The sequence below is a fragment of the Megalobrama amblycephala genome, linkage group LG1, assembly GCF_018812025.1.
Source record: "Megalobrama amblycephala isolate DHTTF-2021 linkage group LG1, ASM1881202v1, whole genome shotgun sequence".
Lineage (NCBI taxonomy): Eukaryota > Metazoa > Chordata > Actinopteri > Cypriniformes > Xenocyprididae > Megalobrama > Megalobrama amblycephala.
In genome coordinates this window covers 9718800-9741387 of record NC_063044.1, presented here as the reverse complement: position 1 = coordinate 9741387, position 22588 = coordinate 9718800, and the positions used below count along the sequence as shown (strand labels likewise).

The 22588-nt window shown below is 38.1% G+C and overlaps 1 protein-coding gene and 1 pseudogene across 1 annotated transcript in view; one reads left to right on the top strand and one right to left on the bottom strand.

Moving 5' to 3' along the window:
• The window catches only part of LOC125280859 (gastrula zinc finger protein XlCGF57.1-like), a 1316469-nt gene that overhangs the window by 167425 nt on the left and 1126456 nt on the right, over positions 1-22588 (bottom strand). The window lies entirely within an intron of this gene.
• The window catches only part of LOC125242807, a 267069-nt pseudogene that overhangs the window by 84712 nt on the left and 159769 nt on the right, over positions 1-22588 (top strand).

Below are 22588 nucleotides of genomic sequence, written 5' to 3'. Positions count from 1 at the left end.
TAGACCTGGCAAATTATTTTGTCTGAGATTGATACCAGTTATCTAAAAAGACATGGATAAATAAACAAACAAACATTTTCTTAGAAAAACTAAAATCTGAATGTTTATTGTACTGAAATCTTACTGATATGTCACTTGCATAATAACTTGGAACGCAGTGTATGTACATTTGCTGACCCCACCATTTATTTATTTTTTCAAATAAATGATGGCTGTTAACAGCGACACAAAGAATTGTGGGCTATCTGCAGCAGCGAAGGATACACCTCATGCATCCTCCAAATTCCTGCGAAAGAAGGACGCATTCCAAGGTCACGTTCGGAGAGTCCTACTTACTTTTCTGAAATGATACAGCCTCAATGACGTATGCGACCTCCAGAGGATGCACAGCTTCTCTCTCAGCCACTTCCTTTTTCCTGGTGGCTTTATCTGGTCTCCCTATGTCATTTACTGCAATGAGACACAGGTGTTTAACATTTGCACTTGACCTACTTACGCACCGCTCGTCTCCTGCCTCTCTCTCCCGCTACAGAACCACGCCCCCCTTGCCACACACTCGCTCTTCTCAGATTGCTCCACACCAATCTTTTGACCCGAGGGAGGGATTCTAACAGACCAATCACAGCGATTGTGCTATAATGTAACAACACGTCAATTCTACGCAGACTGCAGAGATGTTGCACATCAGGCTACGCGTGGTACTCGCAGCCTATGCCGTGCCTACAGCGTACACGTGATGCAGAAATATAAATCGGCCTTAAGTCTTCAGGAAGTAATTGCTTGAAAATTACAGGCAGGTGTATTTGATTAGGGAGGAAAGACAGTGGTCCTCCAGTACCAAACCTGCCCATCCCTGATCCATAGGATTGGATAGGATAGGATAGGATAGGGTATAGAACATGTTGTTGGTTTTGATGCTTTAACTGTCTAAATTGTTTTATGTCTATTTTTGTCCTAGACCTAATGTCACTGAAAGAAGCGAGTCATGAACTTAATGAAAGGGAAGAAGAGAAAGAACATTACGATGAACATCATGATTTCATGATTGGAGAAAGATCAACACAGGTTTCCTCACAAAAAGGAGTTCAAAAGACAGGAACTAAGAGTTTCACACACAAAAAACACCTTAAAGTCCATATGAGAATTCACACTGGAGAGAAGCATTTCACCTGCCAGCAATGTGGACAGAGTTTCACACGTGAAGGAAGCCTTAAAGACCACATGAGAATTCACACTGGAGAGAAACCTTTCACCTGCCAACAATGTGGAAAGAGTTTCAGACATAAAGGAAGCCTTAAAATCCACATGAGAATCCATACTAGAGAAAAGCCTTTCACCTGCAAACAATGTGGAAAGAGTTTCATTAGAAATGAAAATCTTAAAGTCCACATGAGAATTCACACTGGAGAGAAACCTTACAGCTGCCAACAGTGTGGAAAGAGTTTCACACGTGAAGAAAACCTTAAAGTCCACATGAGAGTTCACACTGGAGAAAAGCCATATATCTGCCGACAATGTGGAAAGAGTTTCAGTCAAAAGGGAAACCTTAAAGCCCACATGAAAATTCACACTGGAGAGAAGCCTCACACCTGTCAAGAGTGTGGAAAGAGTTTCAGTAAAAAAGCAAAACTTAAAATCCACATGAGAGTTCACACTGGAGAAAAGCCTTACACCTGCCAAGAGTGTGGACAGAGTTTCAGTGTGAAAGGAAGCCTTAAAGACCACATGAGAATTCACACTGGAGAGAACCCATTCACCTGCCAGCAATGTGGACAGAGTTTCAGTGTGAAAGGAAGCCTTAAAGACCACATGAGAATTCACACTGGAGAGAACCCATTCACCTGCCAGCAATGTGGACAGAGTTTCAGTCAAAAAGGAAACCTTATAGTCCACATGAGAAATCACACTAGAGAGAAACCTTTCACCTGCCAACAGTGTGGAAAGAGTTTCACATGTGAAGAAAACCTTAAAGTCCACATGAGAATCCATACTAGAGAAAAGCCATATATCTGCCGACAATGTGGAAAGAGTTTCAGTCAAAAGGGAAGCCTTGCAATCCACATGAGAATTCACACTGGAGAAAAGCCTCATACCTGCCAAGAGTGTGGACAGAGTTTCAGTGTGAAAGGAAAACTTGAAATCCATATGAGAATTCACACTGGAGAAAAGCCTTACACGTGCCAAGAGTGTGGACAGAGTTTCAGTGTGAAAGGAAACCTTACAGTCCACATGAGAATTCACACTGGAGAGAGCCCATTCACCTGCCAACAATGTGGACAGAGTTTCAGTCAAAAAGGAAACCTTATAGTCCACAAGAGAATTCACTCTGGAGAAAAGCCTTACACCTGTCAACAGTGTGGAAAGGGTTTCAGTCAAAAAGGAAGCCTTAAGGACCACATGAGAACTCACACTGGAGAGAAACCTTTCATCTGCAGTCTGTGTGGGAATGGCTTCACACGGGAACGAAGCCTTAGGGAACACATGAATATTCACACTGGAGAGAAGCCTTTTACATGTGATCAGTGTGGAAAGAGTTTCATATATAAAGGTAACCTTAAGAGCCACACGAGGATTCACTTGAAAGAGAACTGAACTGAACTTTTAGAAGTTGTTACTGTGGAAGCAGAGGTGTAAAGAGTACCTGAAAACAATACTTGAATAAAAGTACACATACTTTACAGTGAAAATTACTCCATTACAAGATACCATTTCTAAGAAACTTGAGAAAAAGTCTTGGAGTATCTGATTTTAACTGTACTGAAGTATTTTACTCATGCTGAATTTAGGCTCAAAGATGCACTAGTCCTCGACACTAGTCCAGAAATGCCAGTGAAAATAAGAAAAAAAAAATTGATTAATGGAAATCATGTTTATTTTCTAAAATCTAAATAAAATTTAACAGCTCAATATTGCAATAAATCAAGGTTGACACAACAGCCTCTTAAATGTTAAAAATGTAAAACTCTTGCAGTTCTCAAAGCTTATGCTACGTTCTATGTCTTCTCTATTCAACTTATGGAAAAAGTGTAATTGACACGATGCCAGTTTACACCTTCATAACTTGAATAAGGAAGGCTGTCTGGTGGAAGCTCGATATTTGACTTCATAACTTGTTTAAATATAATTTTTTTTTAATTCAATAACCCTAATCAATGCATATAAAAATGCAGAATCTAATCAAATTAATTGAATCGCATTGCATCAAATTTTAATGTGAATCATCTCGAATAGAATCGTTCTGAATTTTATAAAAATCATTCGAGAACAAATCGAACATCTGTGAATCCTGAATCGAATCGATTTGCTGTCTACCCCAAGATTCACAGCCCTAATATTCACCTTTTATTCAAATATTAAAAATGTCTTAAAGATTTTGTAAGCATATTGCGTAGTTGTGCTTGGAGTCAATTGTTTTATTTGTGTTTAATTGTGTGACATAATTTTAGGCCAGGCTCTCATACAAAGAAATTATGAGCACATGCAAAAACGAGAGAGGACCAATGAAAGAATAACTGATTACATTGCAATTCAATTTATGCTTACCACCCCTCGCATCATTAGTAGACGAGGGAGACAGAGACCTGTTTACACCTCTGGAGCCGGATGAATTACCGTTGTGTACGCACAAAAAAGGCATTAAAATGTGGGTACACATTTTCCACACATATATCAGGATTTATAAAAAATAAATTAGGCATAAATATGTGCGTACCATACGCACACTCTTAACAGTGCGTAAGCAAAGTAATAAAGTAAAACAATGATTTTAAGTTCTGTTTTACCTCTGATATACACATTTAGATTAAATATGCCAAAGTGCTGTACATGAAAATAGCAAAAAATAAACATACATACAGTTTACAGCACATTATTAAAAGCTAAGGAAAATAAATACATTTTTAACACCCACTGAAATGACCCTAGAGGAACTGCCGGACAAGACTGTTCATTGGAGTGAAGAGATCTCAAAGGTTTATGTAAACTATTTAAATCAGAAATATACTCTGGTGCCAAGCCATGGAGAGATTTGTAAACATACAACAACACTTTATTCTGGATTCTGGATCAAATTGATAATCAATGTAATGAAATCAATACAGGAGTAATATGGTGGTTTTTTTTGGTACCAGTTAAAAGAGTTCTGAACCAGCTCCAGACGAGAGAGGGAGGCCTGACTCACACCAGATACAAAGAGTTACAATAATCCAAACGAGAAGACACAAAGGCACAAACAACCTTCTCCAAATCATTGAAAGAGAGGATGGACATCAACTTGGCTATTTATCTAAGATTTGATGATCAAATTTAAGCTCAGTCAAAAATAAAGATTTTTCACAAAGGAAGGTTTTTCCCCAGGAAGCAATAATAGGTTGTTATTAGAATCCATATCTCATCCTCAGACAACAAACTCTGACTTGTCTTCATTCAGTTGGAGAAAGTTGTTTGCCAACCAACACTTCACATCAGCCAAACAGTTAAACAAAGACTCGAGAAGATAGCTCCCCATGTTTTATAGCCCCTATAGTAAATTTGGGAATCATCAGCATACAGATGGTAATTTGTTCTACTCGACCTCAGTGCTGTGTTTGACACTGTCGATCACAACATTCTTCTTGACAGGCTGGAAAACTGGGTTGGGCTTTCTGGGATGGTCCTTAAATGGTTCAGGTCATACTTAGAAGGGAGAGGTTATTATGTGAGTATCGGTGACCATAAGTCTGAGTGGACATCCATGGAACATCACCCTCAAGGTTCAATTCTTGCACCCCTCCTGTTCAACCTATATATGCTGCCACTGAGCCAAATAATGAGAAAGAACCAAATTGCATATCACAGCTATGCAGATGACACCCAGATTTACCTAGCCCTATCACCTAACGACTACAGCCCCATTGACTCCTTGTGCCAGTGCATTGATGAAATTAAAAATTGGATGTGTCTAAACTTCCTTCAGTTAAACAAAGACAAAACTGAAATCATTGCGTTTGGAAACAAAGATGAAGCTCTCAAAGTGAACATGTACCTTCACTCTAGGGGTCAAACAACTAAAAATCAAGTCAGGAATCTTGGTGTGAATTTGGAGTCAGATCTGAGTTTCAGTAGCCATGTAAAGACAATAACTAAATCAGCATATTATCATCTCAAAAATATTGCAAGAATTAGATGCTTTGTCTCCAGTCAAGACTTAGAGAAACTTGTTCATGCTTTCATCACCAGCCGGGTGGATTATTGTAATGGGCTCCTCACTGGTCTTCCCAAAAAGACCATAAGACAGCTGCAGCTCGTACAAAACACGGCTGCCAGGATTCTGAGCAGAACCCGAAAACATGAACACATCACACCAGTCCTCAGGTCCTTGCACTGGCTTCCAGTTGCATTTAGAATTGATTTTAAAGTACTGTTACTTGTTTATAAATCACTCAATGGTCTAGGACCTCAATACATTGCAGATATGCTCATAGAATATAAACCTAACAGATCACTCAGATCATCAGGATCAAGTCATTTAGAAATACCAAGGGTTCACTCAAAGCAAGGAGAGTCTGCTTTTAGCTGTTACGCCAGCCGCAGCTGGAACCAGCTTCCAGAAGAGATCAGGTGTGCTCCAACAGTAGCCACATTCAAATCCAGACTCAAAACACATCTTTTTATCTATGCATTTGCTGATTGAGCACTGTGCTATGTCCGAACTGTTTGCACTTTATTTTATACGTATTATCTTTTTATTCTTTTAATTCCTTTTCCTGTTTTTATTTCATTTTTAATGTATTTTATATCTTTTATGTATCATCTTGTTATTCTAACTTTTAATGCATTTTAAATACTGCTGTCTGGTTGAAAGAGCTGGGAGAATTAGGAAGAAAGTGATTAGGTTAAAATTTGGTAAATTTGGATAAGGGGACAAACCATGGGGAAATTTAAGCTGTAGTGCATGGTTAAGATATCTCTGGATTACAGTCAGGACATTTTCCAAAGGGGGAAATTTCCAAAGGGGAAATTTGAACTGCATTGCATAGGTAAGATATCTCCGGAAGGGGGATTAGGGCTGTGTGGTGCAGTTTGAGGTGTCTTGGCAAAAGGGGAGATTGAAACTGTGTTTATCAGTTTGAAGTGCCTTAACAGGTAGCAGTCCTGTTGTGTGAGGAAGATCCATTCTGATCCGCTCTGATGGATAGATCCGTTTAGATCCAACTCTGATGGACGACAACAAAAACAACAACAACAACAACAACAAACTCCCTGAGACTTCCTAGCTCTTCCATCCAGAAAGCAAACTTCTCTGTTTTTACTGTTATTTCTATTCCTTATATTCTATTTTTATTATTCTTTTTTATGTAAAGCACTTTGAATTACCATTGTGTATGAAATGTGCTATACAAATAAAATTGCCTTGCCTTGCCTTGCCTTGCCTTATACTGTGCATATCAATAATCTTAACATGATCGACTGTATTGAAAGCAGGACTGAGATCTAACAGTAGAACAACAAGACTACATGAATCTACATCTATTAAAATATCATTTGAAACCCTCAATAGAGCAGACTCTGTGCTATGACCAGCTCTGAAGCCTGATTGAAATCTATCGAGATATTATTTCTAACATTCAATTGTACAAATACAATTTTCTCTAATATCTTTGAAATAAAAGATCATTTTGAAATAGGACAAAAGTTATTCATGTCATGGCATCAAGATTCATAACTACTGACAATTGATAACACGCTTGGACTAACTGAGTCCACCACCTCCTAACTAAAGCAGATGAGATAACATCACATGAGAAATAAGTAGGCTTCATTTGTGCAACTATGTCTTGAAGTTGTGACAGAGACACAGGAACAAAACTCAATTTTTTCAAAGGAGCAACAAAAGTAGCAGGATCATTACTAACATAAAATCCGAGAGCTAATTCCAACAATCACGTGTCCACAGAAAAAGAAATTGAAGGAGGGACAACTGGTTGAAGTACTGTAATAGTAGAAAAGAGTATTTTTGAATTATGACAATTAACTACTTTTAGAAACTTCATCAAACAATCTCTCAAAGATTTATACGAGACTTGTAACTTATCTTTGAGCCATTAATGGTCAGCCCTCCTGCACTCTTGCCTAAGAGTATTGCTATTGCTGTTCAACCAGGGCTGAGTCTTGACTTTATTCTTCCTAGTTTTCAAAGGAGCCACAGAATTCAAAACATCAGAAAATGAAGAGTTAAACTGGGTAATCAACTCCTCAGGTCCCATACCAGAACAAGGACTGAAAAACATCTAGCACCCGAGATTCAACAGCAACAGAACCATCATTAGCCTGACCGTTAAGAAAAAGTAGGGTTAAACAAAACAGTCTTGTGCTCAGAAAATCAAGAGTATGACCACGTTCATGTGTAGGGCCTACAACACACTGTGATAGACCAAATGACTCTAATAGATGATTAAACTCTGGTCTGGAAGGACAACACACGTGAACATTGAAAGCTCCCAAAATTAATATTATCTGAACATGGAATAACCAATAAAAAAATCACTTATAAAATCTCCTCCTTGAATCACCACCTTAACATGGTGAAGGGGTTTGAGTGCCCGAATTATCCTAGGAGCTATGTTGTCGGGGGCTATATGCCCCTGGTAGGGTCTCCCTAGGACCTAAGAGCAGTTCAGAAGCCCCTTATGATAAGTTTTTAAAAAACTAGGTCAGTAAGATCGCCGGTATGGTATCATACGGTATAAGGTATGGCGCAACCGGGGCCCCACCCTGGAGCCAGGCCCAGGGTTTGGGCTCGCATGCGAGCGCCTGGTGGCCGGGTCTTACCAATGGGGAGGAAGGCAGGGGCCTCTGTGACCCAATCCCCAGACATAGAATAAGAGCCTCGACCGGATCCCGAGGGAGGTTGGAGACATGGAGTCCGAGTGGACCATGTTCTTTGCCACCATTGTCGACGCGGCCGTTCGGAGCTGTGGCCGTAAGGTCTCCAGTGCCTGTCGTGGCAGCAATCCCCGAACCCGGTAGTGGACACTGGAAGTAAGGGATGCCGTCAAGCTGAAGAAGTCGTCAAGTCAAGTCACCTTTATTTATATAGCGCTTTTTACAATGCAGATTGTATCAAAGCAGCTTTACATTGATAACTGGTACATAATTTTTGCTGCACAGCAGCTCTTCAAGAATAGTGTCAATGCAGGCAGATCAAAGCACTGTTGAATAAATGTCAAGAATACTGTTGAATATCAAATGTCAACTAAACTAAGCAAGCCAAAGGCGACAGTGGCAAGGAACCCAAACTCCAACAGGTGACATCAGGTGGCAAACAAGTGGCAAATAGGTGTTAAAATGGAGAAAAAAAACCTTGGGAGAAACCAGTCTTAGTCGGGGGGCCAGTTCTCCTCTGGCAAACACTGCTTTGTTACAAATCAGGTTGCTATCATAAATCTGATAGGATCGCAACATTCAAAGTATTTATTTCAGTTCCATCCAGTTGAGGATCGTATTCATCACGCCGGTATGGACGGTTTGTTGAGGAACTGTGCTACTGCCTGTCGTGTCGATGAGGCCTTCACAGTGGATGATCTAGTCGACTCGATCTCTACTGATACTTCAGGGCTGCGTTGTAGTCGTGTCCAATTGAGGATCGTATTCATCACGCCGGTATGGTTGGTTTGTTGAGGAACTGTGGCACTGGCTGTCGTGTTGATGATATCTTCACAATGGATGATCTAGTCGACTCGATCTCTGCTGATACTTCAGGGCTGCGTTGTGGTCGTGTCAAGGCGCAGGTCCTTGGTCTCAGCTGGATACGGCCCGGATCCGGTTGACTACGGTAAACCTCGGGATAAATAGAAAGACTAATATTAGCGTAGATGCCATTCTTTTTCTGATGTAACGAGTACATCTGGTGTTATAGGAAGTGTTCCCGGTTCTGGCTGACCTAATTTATGCAGCCTAATAATCCTTTAACGGATTTGAAAATATAAATTGATAATGTGTTATGTGTATGCCAGGTTAAAGAGATGTGTTTTTAGTCTAGATTTAAACTGACAGAGTGTGTCTGCATCCCGAACAATGCTAGGAAGATTGTTCCAGAGTTTGGGTGCCAAATAGGAGAAGGATCTACCGCCTGCAGTTGATTTTGATATTCTAGGTATTATCAGCTGGCCTGAATTCTGAGATCGCAATAAACGTGAAGGACTATAATGTTTTAAGAGCTCGCTTAGGTACTGGGGAGCTAAACCATTTAGTGCTTTGTAAGTAATTAGCAAGATTTTAAAATCTATACGATGTTTAACAGGAAGCCAATGCAATGATGACAGAACTGGGCTAATATGGTCATACTTCCTAGTTCTAGTAAGAACTCTAGCTGCTGCATTTTGTAAGAGCTGTAGTTTATTTATCAAGCGGGAGGAACAACCACCCAGTAGAGCGTTACAGTAATCTAGCCTTGAGGTCATGAACGCATGAACTAACTGTTCTGCATTTTTCATTGAGAGCATATGTCGTAGTTTAGATATATTTCTAAGATGGAAGAATGCGGTTTTGCAGATGCTAGTAACATGGCCTTCAAATGAAAGATTGGTATCAAAGAGCACACCCAGGTTCCTAACTGACGACGAAGACTTAACAGAGCAGCCATCAAGTGTTAGACAGTATTCTAGATTATTGCGTGAAGTAGTTTTTGGTCCAAAAATTAGAATCTCTGTTTTTTTCTGAATTTAGTAGTAGGAAATTACTGGTCATCCAGTTTTTTATATCAGCTATACATTCTGTTAATTTAGCGAATTGTAAGTTTCATCAGGGCGTGAAGAAATATAGAGCTGAGTATCATCAGCGTAACAATGAAAACTAACGCCATGCTTCCTAATGATATCTCCCAAGGGTAGCATGTACAGAGTGAAAAGCAACGGTCCTAGTACTGAGCCTTGCGGTACTCCATATTTAACTTGTGATTGATATGACATCTCATCGTTTACTACTACAAACTGATAACGGTCAGATAAGTATGATTTGAACCATGCCAATGCAATTCCACTAATGCCAACATAGTTTTCGAGTCTATGTAGAAGAATATTGTGATCAATAGTGTCAAATGCAGCACTAAGATCCAGTAACACTAATAGTCAAGTCAAGTCAAGTCACCTTTATTTATATAGCGCTTTTTACAATGCAGATTGTGTCAAAGCAGCTTTACATTGATAACTGGTACATAATTTGGCTGCACAGCAGCTCTTAAATAATAGTGTCAATGCAGGCAGATCAGAAGCACTGTTGAATAAATGTCAATAATACTATTGAATATCAAATGTCAAGTGTCCCCAACTAAGCAAGCCAAAGGCGGCAAGGAACACAAACTCCATCAGGTGACATCAGGTCAGAGAGATACAACCACGATCTGATAATAAGAGCAAATCATTAGTAACTCTAATGAGAGCAGTCTCAGTACTATGGTACGGTCTAAATCCTGACTGGAAATCCTCACAGATACTATTTCTTTCTAAAAAGGAACATAGTTGTGATGAAACTGCCTTTTGTAGTATTTTTGATAGAAAAGTGAGATTTGAAATCGGCCTGTAATTGACTAATTCTCTAGGATCAAGTTGTGTTTTTTAATAAGAGGTTTAATAACAGCCAGCTTAAAAGTTTTGGTACGTATCCTAGTGATAAAGATGAATTAACAATATTAAGAAGAGGATCTATGACCTCCGGAAGCATCTCTTTCAATAGCTTAGTCGGTATAGGGTCTAACATACATGTTGTTGATTTTGATGATTTAACAAGTTTAGACAATTCTTCCTCTCCTAAAGCAGAAAATGAATTGAATTTTTCTTCAGGGACACTACAATGCACTGTCTGACACAAGACTGTAGTAGACGGTTGAATGGTTATAATTTTCTCTCTAATATTATCAATCTTGCAAGTAAAGAAGTTCATAAAGTCATTACTGCTATGCTCTTTGGAAACATCAGAAGTTGAAGCTTTATTTCTTGTTAATTTAACCACTGTATCAAATAAATACCTAGGGTTGTGTTTATTGTGTTCCAGCTGCGCTCCATTTTTATGGCTGCTGTTTTTAGGGCCCGAGTGTGCTCATTGTACCATGGCGTTGGATTAATTTCCTTAATCTTTTTTAAACGCAAAGGAGCAACTGAGTCTAATGTGCTAGAAAAGACAGAGGCAATAGTTTCTGTTGCATCATCGAGGTCTTTTAAGCTGTCTGGTCTGCTAAGGCGATGAAACTGATCAGGAAGATTATTTATAAAGCGATCTTTAGTGGTAGAAGTGATGGTTCTACCATATTTATGGCAGGGAGGCAGGTTAGCCGCTTTCACTAAATGTAATATACACGAGACTAGATAATGATCTGAGATGTCGTCACTCTGCTGCAGAATTTCAACGGCATCAATATCGATTCCATGTGACATTATTAGATCTAAAGTATGATTACGACAATGAGTGGGTCCTGACACGTGTTGTCTAACACCAATAGAGTTTAGAATGTCTGCAAATGCCAATCCCAATGAGTCTTTTTTATTATCTACATGGATATTAAAATCACCAACAGCAAGGATATTAAAATCACCAACAGCAAGGACTTTATCTGCAGCTAGTACTAATTCTGATAGAAAATCGGCAAATTCTTTGATAAAGTCTGTATGGTGTCCTGGTGGCCTGTATACAGTAGCCAACACAAATGTCAACTTATATAATGTTACGTAAAGCACCATCACTTCGAAGGAATTATATTTGAAAGACTTCTGGCTGATACTGTAAATATTACTATAAATTACAGCAACACCCTCCCCCTTTGCCTTTCTGTCGAGGATTGTGTCGATAATCATAACCTTGAGGGCTAGACTCATTTAAAGTAATGTAATCGTCCGGTTTTAGCCAGGTTTCTGTCAAACACAGCACATCTAGATTATTGTCTGTGATAATATTGTTTACAATAAGTGCTTTTGAAGAAAGTGATCTAATATTTAACAATCCAAGCTTTATCATTTGTTTATCATTATTATCTCTATTTTTTATTTGCTGAACATCAATTAAATTTTTACCATTGAATGGGACCATCCCGGGGCGGATGAATACCATCTCTTTTCAACAGGTCAGGTCTGCCCCAAAAACTTTTCCAATTGTCTATGAAACCTATATTATTCTGCGGACACCACTTAGACAGCCAGCCATTGAGTGATGATAATCTGCTAACTATCTCATCACTCCGACGAACAGGAAGGGGACCAGAGCAAATTACTTCTCCTGACATTGTATTTGCAAGTTCACACACCTCTTTAATGTTAATTTTAGTGATCTCCGACTGGCGAAGTCGAACATCATTTGTGCCGACGTGAATAATAATTTTAGAATATTTACGATTAGCATTAGCCAGCACTTTTAAATTTGCTTTGATGTCAGGTGCTCTGGCTCCCGGCAAACATGTGACTATGGTGGCTGGTGTCTCTATTTTCACGTTCCGTGTAATAGAATCGCCAATAACTAGGGCACTTTCAACAGGATTCTCAGTGGGTGCGTCACTGAGTGGGGAGAACCTGTTTGATGTTCTTAATGGAACGGAAGAGTGGTGTTTTCCGCGGCTAGGCCGCCTCACCATTACCCAAGTGCCCTGCTGCGCGGGCTCTACAGCCGGAACCGAACAATGTACAGAGTTCACTAAGCTAGTCACATCCAAAACAGTATCTGAAGCCCCTGCATTCTTACTATCCTCGATTAAAGTTTGGATGCGTGTCTCTAATTCTGAGATTCTCTCTGTCAGCCTGACTATTTCCCTACATTTATGACATGTAAATCCCTCGTCGCTGACAGAGAGAGCTACACTGAACATGTGACAAACTGAACACGAAATAACACTGGGAGAGGATGACATGACTCACCGTGTTTGTAGACTGATCCGAGTTACCACAGCTGTTTGATGAACGCGTTGAAAAGGAGCGCGCGAGACTGATAAGTTAACAAGCGAGATGCAAACGCGTTGTAACAGCGATTTAGATTCAAAGATTACAGGCTAGCGATGTCAGATTAATGTGGTAGGCAATAATAATAATATAAGCAACAATGAATAAAAGTAAGAGATTCAATAAAAGTAAGAGAAAACAAAGCTATACGGAGACGCAAACACCAGCAGTGAGGCAGAGAGGAGCAATCGAGCAATCCAAAACCCAAAACCAATGTGACATCTATAGTGTATGGTATGAACGCATATAAACGTACGTTTTAAAGAGTTTTATTAAAGAATTCATAAGAATATTCATTCACAAGAATAAGTTTTTTTAGCTGTTTTAGAAAACTTACACACACACACACACACAAAAAAAAACCTACAAAAAAAAAACCTAACAAAACCCAAAGCCTTGGCAATTCTGAATTGCGTAAAAAAAGTTCCTTTTGAAGTCATTGTAATTTTGATGAACAGTTGGAAGGTAGAGGCAGTTGGCAAATGTATTTGCTTTTGGCAATTGGGATAACATCTCATTATCTTCAATGGCATGCAGGAATTGAACACTCGGGTGAGGTCTCAGTCCCAGAGGTGGTAGGGATTTTAACCCAGTTGTAAAAAAGAAAATGTCACTGTATTGCAGCTCACTGTAGAATAATCAGTGGAAAACATTCTCAAAATATAGAAATACATTTTAAAACTTCACCAACTAAACCTTAATAAAAAAAATACTTTAACCTTTTACACAATTATCTGCAATACTTGATTCAGGTTTGGTCAGTCTGATTAGTCATTATAACAATCTAAACCCTGGCAGGGGGATCAAGACCCAAGTTGGACTAGCTGACATTATACCTATGAAGTCTGTCTTAAAGGGTTAGTTCACCCAAAAATGAAAATTCTGTCATTTATTACTCACCCTCGTGTAGTTTCACACCCGTAAGACCTTCTTTCATCTTCGGAACACAAATTAAGATATTTTTGTCTGAAATCCGATGGCTCCGTGAGGCCTCCATAGGGAGTAGTGTACACTTCCTTTCTCAAGATCCATTAATGTACTAAAAACATATTTAAATCAGTTCATGTGAGTACAGTGGTTCAATATTAATATTATAAAGCAACAAGAATATTTTTGGTGTGCCAAAAAAAAAACAAAATAACGACTTATTTAGTGATGGCCGATTTTAAAACACTGCTTCATGAAGAATCGGAGCGTTATGAATCTTCTTGCTGTCTATGCAGGCCTCACTGAGCCATCGGATTTCAACTAAAATACCTTAATTTGTGTTCCGAAGATTAACGAAGGTCTTACGGGTGTGGAACGGCATGAGGGTGAGTAATTAATGACAGAATTTTCATTTTTGGGTGAACTAACCCTTTAACCTCCATCACAATTGTGCAGATAAAGTTTTCAGAACTCACATTCATTTTATGGCCCTGAGAAAGTTTTTAAGTCTCAAAATCTTTTTGATATTCTTTAAAAATAAATAAATAAATAAATAAATAAATAAATATTTAATCCAGAAAGATAGAACAAGGTGTTCTGTGTTCCTTTTGGAAGAACCTGGCAGATTCAGTTCAGGCTCCATCAATGAAGAGAAGCTGCAGTATGTGAACTGTTGAGGTTGATGGCACATAACCTTTGAAAAGGAAGATGGATTTTCCTGCATTGCCTCCAGAACCCCCAAAGTGTTCAAACCTTCTTTGAATCTGTTGAGTTATAATCAAGAAAACTTGAGTACAAGCCATTGTCAAGTGAAGGCACCTAATTTTAAATATGCAGTTATTTCATTAATTTAATTTAGACTAACATAATTACAAATTATGTTATTAATAACTGTGCATTGTAAAATATAATCCACAATGTGAATATTGTCCAGGAATGCACAACTCTCAAATGCAGACCGGTTGCGACCAAGACAGTACCAGTGTGCAGGCAACCTTCCTGGCTGTTTTATGGTCCTTGATAACTGCAAACGTCCCAGCCATATCTATGATGGACTCTATATTGTTGAAGGCATCATAATCCCCAGAAGCTAACTATGAGAAGGAAGCCACAAATTATTCTGAAAATATTTGATAACACTTTACAATAAGGTTCATTAGTTAAACATTAGTTAATGTATTAACTAACATGAACTAACCATGATCAATACATTTGTTACCGTATTTACTAATCGTAGTTAATGAAAATATAGTTAATGAAAATATAGTTGTTCATTGTTCATGTTAGTTCACAGTGTATTAACTAATGTTATCAGAATTTTAATATTTGTATTAATAAATGTTGAAATTAACATAAACAAAGATTAATAAATGCTGTATAAGTGCAGTTCATTATTAGTTCATGTTAACTAATGAACCTAATTGTAAAGTGTAAATGAATAATACTGGGTAATTAATTTTTTCAAAAAAAAGAAAGAAAAAAAAGAAAGAAAGAAACTTCTGAGGGAGCTTACTCTTTGCAAGTTGGGGCAAAGCATTGGATCTGTAACCTCTTCAACAGAAATGACTGTGGCCTCAGGGTTAATCGTCAGTGCTTTAAAGAGGCTAGGTGAAATGAACTGTGGTCCTGGTCCCCCATGCACAATGGAGAGAGCAATAGCAACACCAGCATAGAAGTAATCATCATTCTGCATTGCTGAAAAACAATGATTTGAGACACAGATTATTGAATACTGATTCATCAAGATTTATTCAAATATACTAGAATGCGGCAGTGCTTGTTTATATCCTTATTTACATCTACTGTTGAAATTCAGGAATTTGGCTTCATCAGGACCAACAAATAATGCCCCCTGTTTAAGGTTCTCCATAAGCAGAGTGAGGAACTCCCTCCTTGGCCCACCAGAATCTATTGCTCCCTCACTTGCCCCCAGGTCATCCATAAATTTGACATCAATCCTCTTCGATGGGCAGAATGACTTCATGGACATTGTGAGTCTTGCACTTTCCCAGATATGTTTTCTACTAATAGTAAAATAGGATACTCTGCTTTCATCAATTTCCTCTGCCAGCTTCTCTATGATCTCTGTAATGTCTCTGTTGAAAAATGTAAGAAGCTATACAGTAAGAACACATCATTATTCAGGAAGAACAAGTAAAACAGTATAGTACACTCTCAGAAAAACAAGTACATAATTGTACCGACCCTTTGGTGACAATTTTGTACCTTTATTTAACAGTACAAAAATTGACCCTTCAAAAAGGGTACAAAATTGGCTTTGACAGCGTACAATCGTTGACTATAATGAGATATATATATTTTACACACACATGCTAAATTAAAATCAGAATTTATTAAATCCTTTTCATTTTCACATTTTACAACATTTCATTTTAAACACATTTTTAACCCTTAAATGCATGACTGTTTCGCCAATCATTCTTACATGTTCGGGTCTTTATCGACCCGGATCTATATCTAACACGGAAGGATCTCTACCTGTTGTAATAATATAAAACTCCTCTGATATTAGAGTAACAATTACAGAAGAATAAAATAAATAGTATTTTGTTACCTTTTGGAGCTTGAAAGGGCTCAGTTTGAGCAGATGTTTTATGCCATCATCACTGTCCTCATCAGAGCTCATTTCCCAGTAAATTCAGCAAATAATGGGCTAGTTTTATGTTTGAGGTCACGAATATGAGCCCATTCGCAATCTCAAACATATTCTCAGAACTATTCTCAACATCTTCAAAATCAATATTTCGATCGCTAACAGCTTCACCAGATCCATCCAGTGACAGTTACAGTCATATTTGATTGCGTTCAGCACTTGCTCTGCAGTAAATCGCTGAGCCATTTCATGTTTCTCTTATTATTTCGTTTTCTGTCTGAATGAGTCGTCACTTTAGCATTGTGTATCAGACATTGCCACCTTGTGGAATAAAGGTGAATTGCACTTATTCTGTCATCTAAGATTCAATTATTGTCCTGCAGAAAAAATATATGTACACTCATACACACCTCGGGTCGTTTGCGACCCTGTACAATTTTTACAAAAAATGAATACAAAAATTGCCATTCTTTTATAATTTAATGATTTTTTTTCTTGTTATATTCTTTATAATGAATTGATTGAGGAATACCAAGAAGATTGATGTCTAACTTTAAAAATTGAACGAGGAGGAGGGTAGTGAATGACGTCCCGGGTCACTTAAAGACCCGAGGTATGCATTTAAGGGTTAAACATTCCATATGAGTCCATCTTGCCAGGTGTTAAAAAGTAACACTGAAGCAGTTTTAAAGTTAATGAGATAATTGATTGATGATTGAGTGATGATTGACAATTAGTGGAGACACCTGATGTTAATAAGCAGAATCACTGAAGAAACAACAAGAGAAAAAGAGAGAGACACAACAACTACAACTGACTTCCAGCCATTAAACATTATTACACTTATTATTAACCAGTTTGATTTGATTTCTGTCATACATCAACAAAAGTTCTTACTGAGAATTAACAGGTGTTTAGATGTTAAAGTTTTAATGAAAGTTTAGTTTGAAGTCACCATGATGGTGAAAAGCATTTCCTTTAGTTGGGCTCTTGACTCTATTTATTAACATTAATTTATCTCTGGCTGCTCCAACTTTGTGTTTGTAGAGCACATTTGTTATGGCCAGAGAAACTATGATCTGATCTGTGTTTCCCAAAAGTGCTGTGAGCCAAAGTTGATCAATTTAGGTTTACAATGCTTTGGGAAGCACAGTCATAATGGTTGTGTTTTCTCATTGTGAAATGGCCAGATTCATTGGCAGTGTTGGGCACGTTACTTTAAAAAAGTAATTAGTTATAGTTACTAGTTACTTCTCACAAATAGTAACGGAGTTAGTAAATGAGTTACATCATTATAAAAGTAACTAATTACCAGGGAAAGTAACTATTGCGTTACTTAAAAAAAAAAAAAAAAAAGTCAAATAACTTGAATGCCCCCAATATTAAATATAAGTCTAAGAATAAATTATTCTTGAACCGACTCATGATCCGCTCTCTTATGAAATAAGAGATTATTCTGTACTGTACAATAGCCTACGTGTTTGTAGCCATTATAAGAAAATGTAGTTTCATATTTATGTTTAAATAGTTCTATGTTATGTTTTAAATTAATTTACTTGATTATGAAAAGTGAACAGCATGAGTAAGATTGAAAACATCATAAGATGCGCAATATATCGGGAGACATGGAGTGGGTCAGACATGATTTTGACCACTTCATTAAGTTTTGTTTTGTAGAAAGCCTTTCTTTAAAGTGAATTTCGTTTTGTAAAAATTGTATCTTAATTTTAATCAATGTTTCATTAACCAATTGCCTGGATTTAATAAATAAGAAGCAAATATAGCAGACAATATAATCATGGCAGGCGCGGGCGCGATCACTGGCACGTGAACTGGAGCGCGTCGAAACTCAGCGTATAGCAGACAAGAGAAATATATCTATAGAAAGCTAGAAACATCTAAAAACGAAAAGAAATATGCTACTCTGATTATGTAGCCAACATTCTCTCTCTAGGCGTGTCCAGTAGGCCTATATGCGGAGATGTTGAGAGTCAGCAATGTCAACTTCATCTTCGCAGCCGACACTGATTAAGAAAACATTACTTTATTAATAAACAATTAAAATGTCTCCTTGCTGTTTTGGTCACATTCATAATTATTACTTTTGCCGGTTCTTTATGGCAAACGTTATGCGTACGCTTGAGTGCTATATAGCCTATATTACATAAACACTCATTATTATGGTTTATTCTCTCCAGTATTTAAGAAATTAAATTAATATAAATGTGATTAGTCAACTAATGGCTTAAATGAATAGCTACTAGTCGACAAGAAAAACTTATTTCACATATTTTCGATCCAGCATGTCACAAAGGGTATTCAGCTTTGAGCTCGCGCTCAGCTCGCATGCTCACAGACACACACAGAGCATCGTTCATTATTATCAGTTTTAAATTAGCCTATATTTGTGTAGGCTATGACTAACCGCAGCACACACCAGATAAAAATCTTTGCAGGTCCTATATGGCTGAGAGAGAGGGCTACTCAGATGAAAACTGCATCAGTGAGCTCAATTATAGTAACGCGGCGTTGTAACGGGAGAAAAAGTAATTTGTTTGATTACTCGTTACTGAAAAAAGTAACGGCGTTAGTAACGCCATTTATTTATAACGCCGTTATTCCCATCACTGTTCATTGGTAACATCCAGTATTAACTGGTGATATAGATGTTGTATTATTTCTTTATAGTAAATCTGTTACCGCTTGAGATCCAGCAGAGCTTTTCTAATTAGTGATGTGTCATTCTTGAATGCTCTTTAATGTGACTCGGGAATCTTTAATGTGATTCGTTCAGTCGCGCATGCGCAATATTCTATAGGTTCTGTATTAGTATTTCACCTGTTTCATTCAATGCAGTCTGAGCCGGAAAGAGAATTGATTAGTTCTTGTTTTGAGTCGTTCCTTAATCACGTGACAGACCCATACGCTAAACCAATGCAATCTGAGCCGGAAAGAGAATTGATTAGTTCTTTTCATGAGTCTTTCGGGTTTTTGAGTCGTTCCTTAATCACATGACAGACCCATACGCTAAAACAATGCAGTCTGAGCCGGAAAGAGAATTGATTAGTTCTTTTCATGAGTCTTTCGGGTTTTTGAGTCCTTCCTTAATCACGTGACAGACCCATATGCTAAACCAATGCAGTCAATACAGTCAGGCTGTGTGACCCAAGCACATTATATTTCTATGTAAATAACTTTAACTCTCCAGTTTTATTTCAGTTTGGGTTACAACTGTTAAAGCTGAAGTTATCATAACCTTAATGTTTTAAACTAACATTCAAATTCAAAATGCTTTTAATTTATTCGCTAGCCTGTAATCTTTGAATCTAAATCGCTGTTACAACGCGTTTGCATCTCGCTTGTTAACTTGTTATCAGTCTCGCGCTCCTTTTCAACGCGTTCATCAAACAGCTGTGGTAACTCGGATCAGTCTACAAACATGGTGAGTCATGTCATCCTTTCCCACTGTTATCTCCTGCTCAGTGTGTCACATGTTCAGTGTAGCTCTCTCTGTCAGCGACGAGGGATTTACATGTCATAAATGTAGGGAAATAGTCAGGCTGACAGAGAGAATCTCAGAATTAGAGACACGCATCCAAACTTTAATCGAGGATAGTAAGAATGCAGGGGCTTCAGATACTGTTCTGGATGCGACTAGCTTAGTGAACTGTGTACATTGTTCGGTTCCGGCTGTAGAGCCCGCGCAGCAGGGCACTTGGGTAACGGTGAGGCGGCCTAGCCACGGAAAACACCACTCTTCCGTTCCATTAAGAACATCAAACAGGTTCTCCCCACTCAGTGACGCACCCACTGAGAATCCTGTTGAAAGTGCCCTAGTTATTGGCGATTCTATTACACGGAATGTGAAAATAGAGACACCAGCCACCATAGTCACATGTTTGCCGGGAGCCAGAGCACCTGACATCAAAGCAAATTTAAAAGTGCTGGCTAATGCTAATCGTAAATACTCTAAAATTATTATTCACGTCGGCACAAATGATGTTCGACTTCGCCAGTCGGAGATCACTACAATTAACATTAAAGAGGTGTGTGAACTCGCAAGTACAATGTCAGGAGAAGTAATTTGTTCTGGCCCTCCGTCCCGGGATGGTGCTGCTCTTCTCTCTAGTAATATGGCACATTGTCTTAGAGCTAAAACATGACAAACTGGGGCCCAGGACAGGAAGCAGACAGACTGGCTAAACCGACCATCTGCTAGCTGCCTCACGTTACAGAAGTCAGATAATTCCCAACACATAGAAACTCTTGCACCTAGATATTATCACATAGAGACTGTGTCTGTACCCCGAATTAATAAAAACAAAAAACTTCCAAACCCATTTAATGGTAAAAATTGAATTGATGTTCAACAAATAATAAATAGAGATAATAATGATAAACAAATGATAAAGCTTGGGTTGTTAAATATTAGATCACTTTCTTCAAAAGCACTTATTGTGAACAATATTATCACAGACAAAAATCTAGATGTGCTGTGTTTGACAGAAACATGGCTAAAACCGGACGATTACATTACTTTAAATGAGTCTACACTCTAAACCCAGATTTTGTATTAATGAAACATTTTAAGTGGTCATTACTCATTCTTTGTCGTTTTTTTAAAAAACGTTGTCACTACTAAATCAAATTAGTTGTTTGCACTATTCAGATGAAATACTGAGTGCAATGATCATGTTAAGTAGAGACAACTTAGTAGGTTACGCTTTTGTAAGGGAGGGGAGGGGCCTATTGAAACAGGTCGTGACGAGTCATGACAGTGAGAAGCAGAGCGCTATCTGAAGAGTACTGGTCTACGGCGCGCAAAACGTGGATTTTTGAAAGCAGCTTGAAACGGTGAGTGTCTAATCTTTAGAAATCTTTATGACAAAAATGATTACCCTAAAACCGATGTTAGTTAAACGTTAATAAGTTAACGTAGTGTTAATGTGACGATCGATGCTAGTTTTTTCCCCCCTTTTCTCATTTTCTGTCGGTTCACAGTTTAACATTTAAATGAGCTATTTCTGGCAGGTCAAATTTTATAACGTTAGCCAGTGTATTTCTACATGTTCACAGTTTACCTAAAACGTTTGTATTTCGTTGGCATAAGTTTTTTTCCGTTGGTTCATATCAGCATGTGTATGCATATGCACGTGCTTGTCGCTAACGCTAGCATATGCCTCGTGTATTAAGATAACCGTTCAAAAAAAAATCATAGTTTCTTTTGAAACTTTTATTTTTTTGTTTGTTTGTTTATAGTAGTAACTCAACCTGTTTAAAAGATGTAGTCATTAGCAGATGTTCAGTAACGTTTTACAGTGAAATTGTATCTGCAAGTGATTTGCTAATCTAAAAGTTTTCTTATTCTCTGTTTTCACAGGTTCTGTTGAAGATGCAGTGGAAGTGGAAGTTTTGTGAAATTATATGTGACAAACGAGGTTACCTATTAAAACATTATAGGTTAAAACATGGAAGCTACAGCAGAACTGTACCGTTTCCTTGCCTACATCAAGATTGTTTTTTGCACATTTGACTCAATTAATGCACTTAAGGTCCACTTGTCTAAGATTCACTCGAAAGCCCACAATGCTCAACTGTGTGAAACTAGCCAAGTAACCTTATGCTGTGAGTTGTGTGATTTTTCTGTGCCTTGCACAGAAGCTGATTTTTTCATTCACCTGCGCAGTACACATTTAAAAGTTAATCAAAGAGTCCAGTGTCCATATAAAGGATGTAACTTTCATACTGATGTGTACTCCACATTTAATGCACATAGAAGTAAAAAGCACAGAACAGACAATTGGAGGATGTTCAAGCCAGAATTAGTCTCTGGTAGTGTAACTGATGAAATGGCCCAAGTAGAACATGTGCCTCCAAATGACCCCCCTGATTTAGAGGACAGTGAGGATTCCAGCAATGATGAGGTTCATGATTTAGGGAAGCAGTTGGAGCACAACCTTGCAGCTCTTTTTTTAAAGATGCAAACTGTCCTTCACATTCCAGAAAGTTCCATACAAGAGGTCATACAACAGCTTGTACAGATTTGTGAACTGTCCCAGCCACTGCTGCATAATTCAGTCAAGGAAATTCT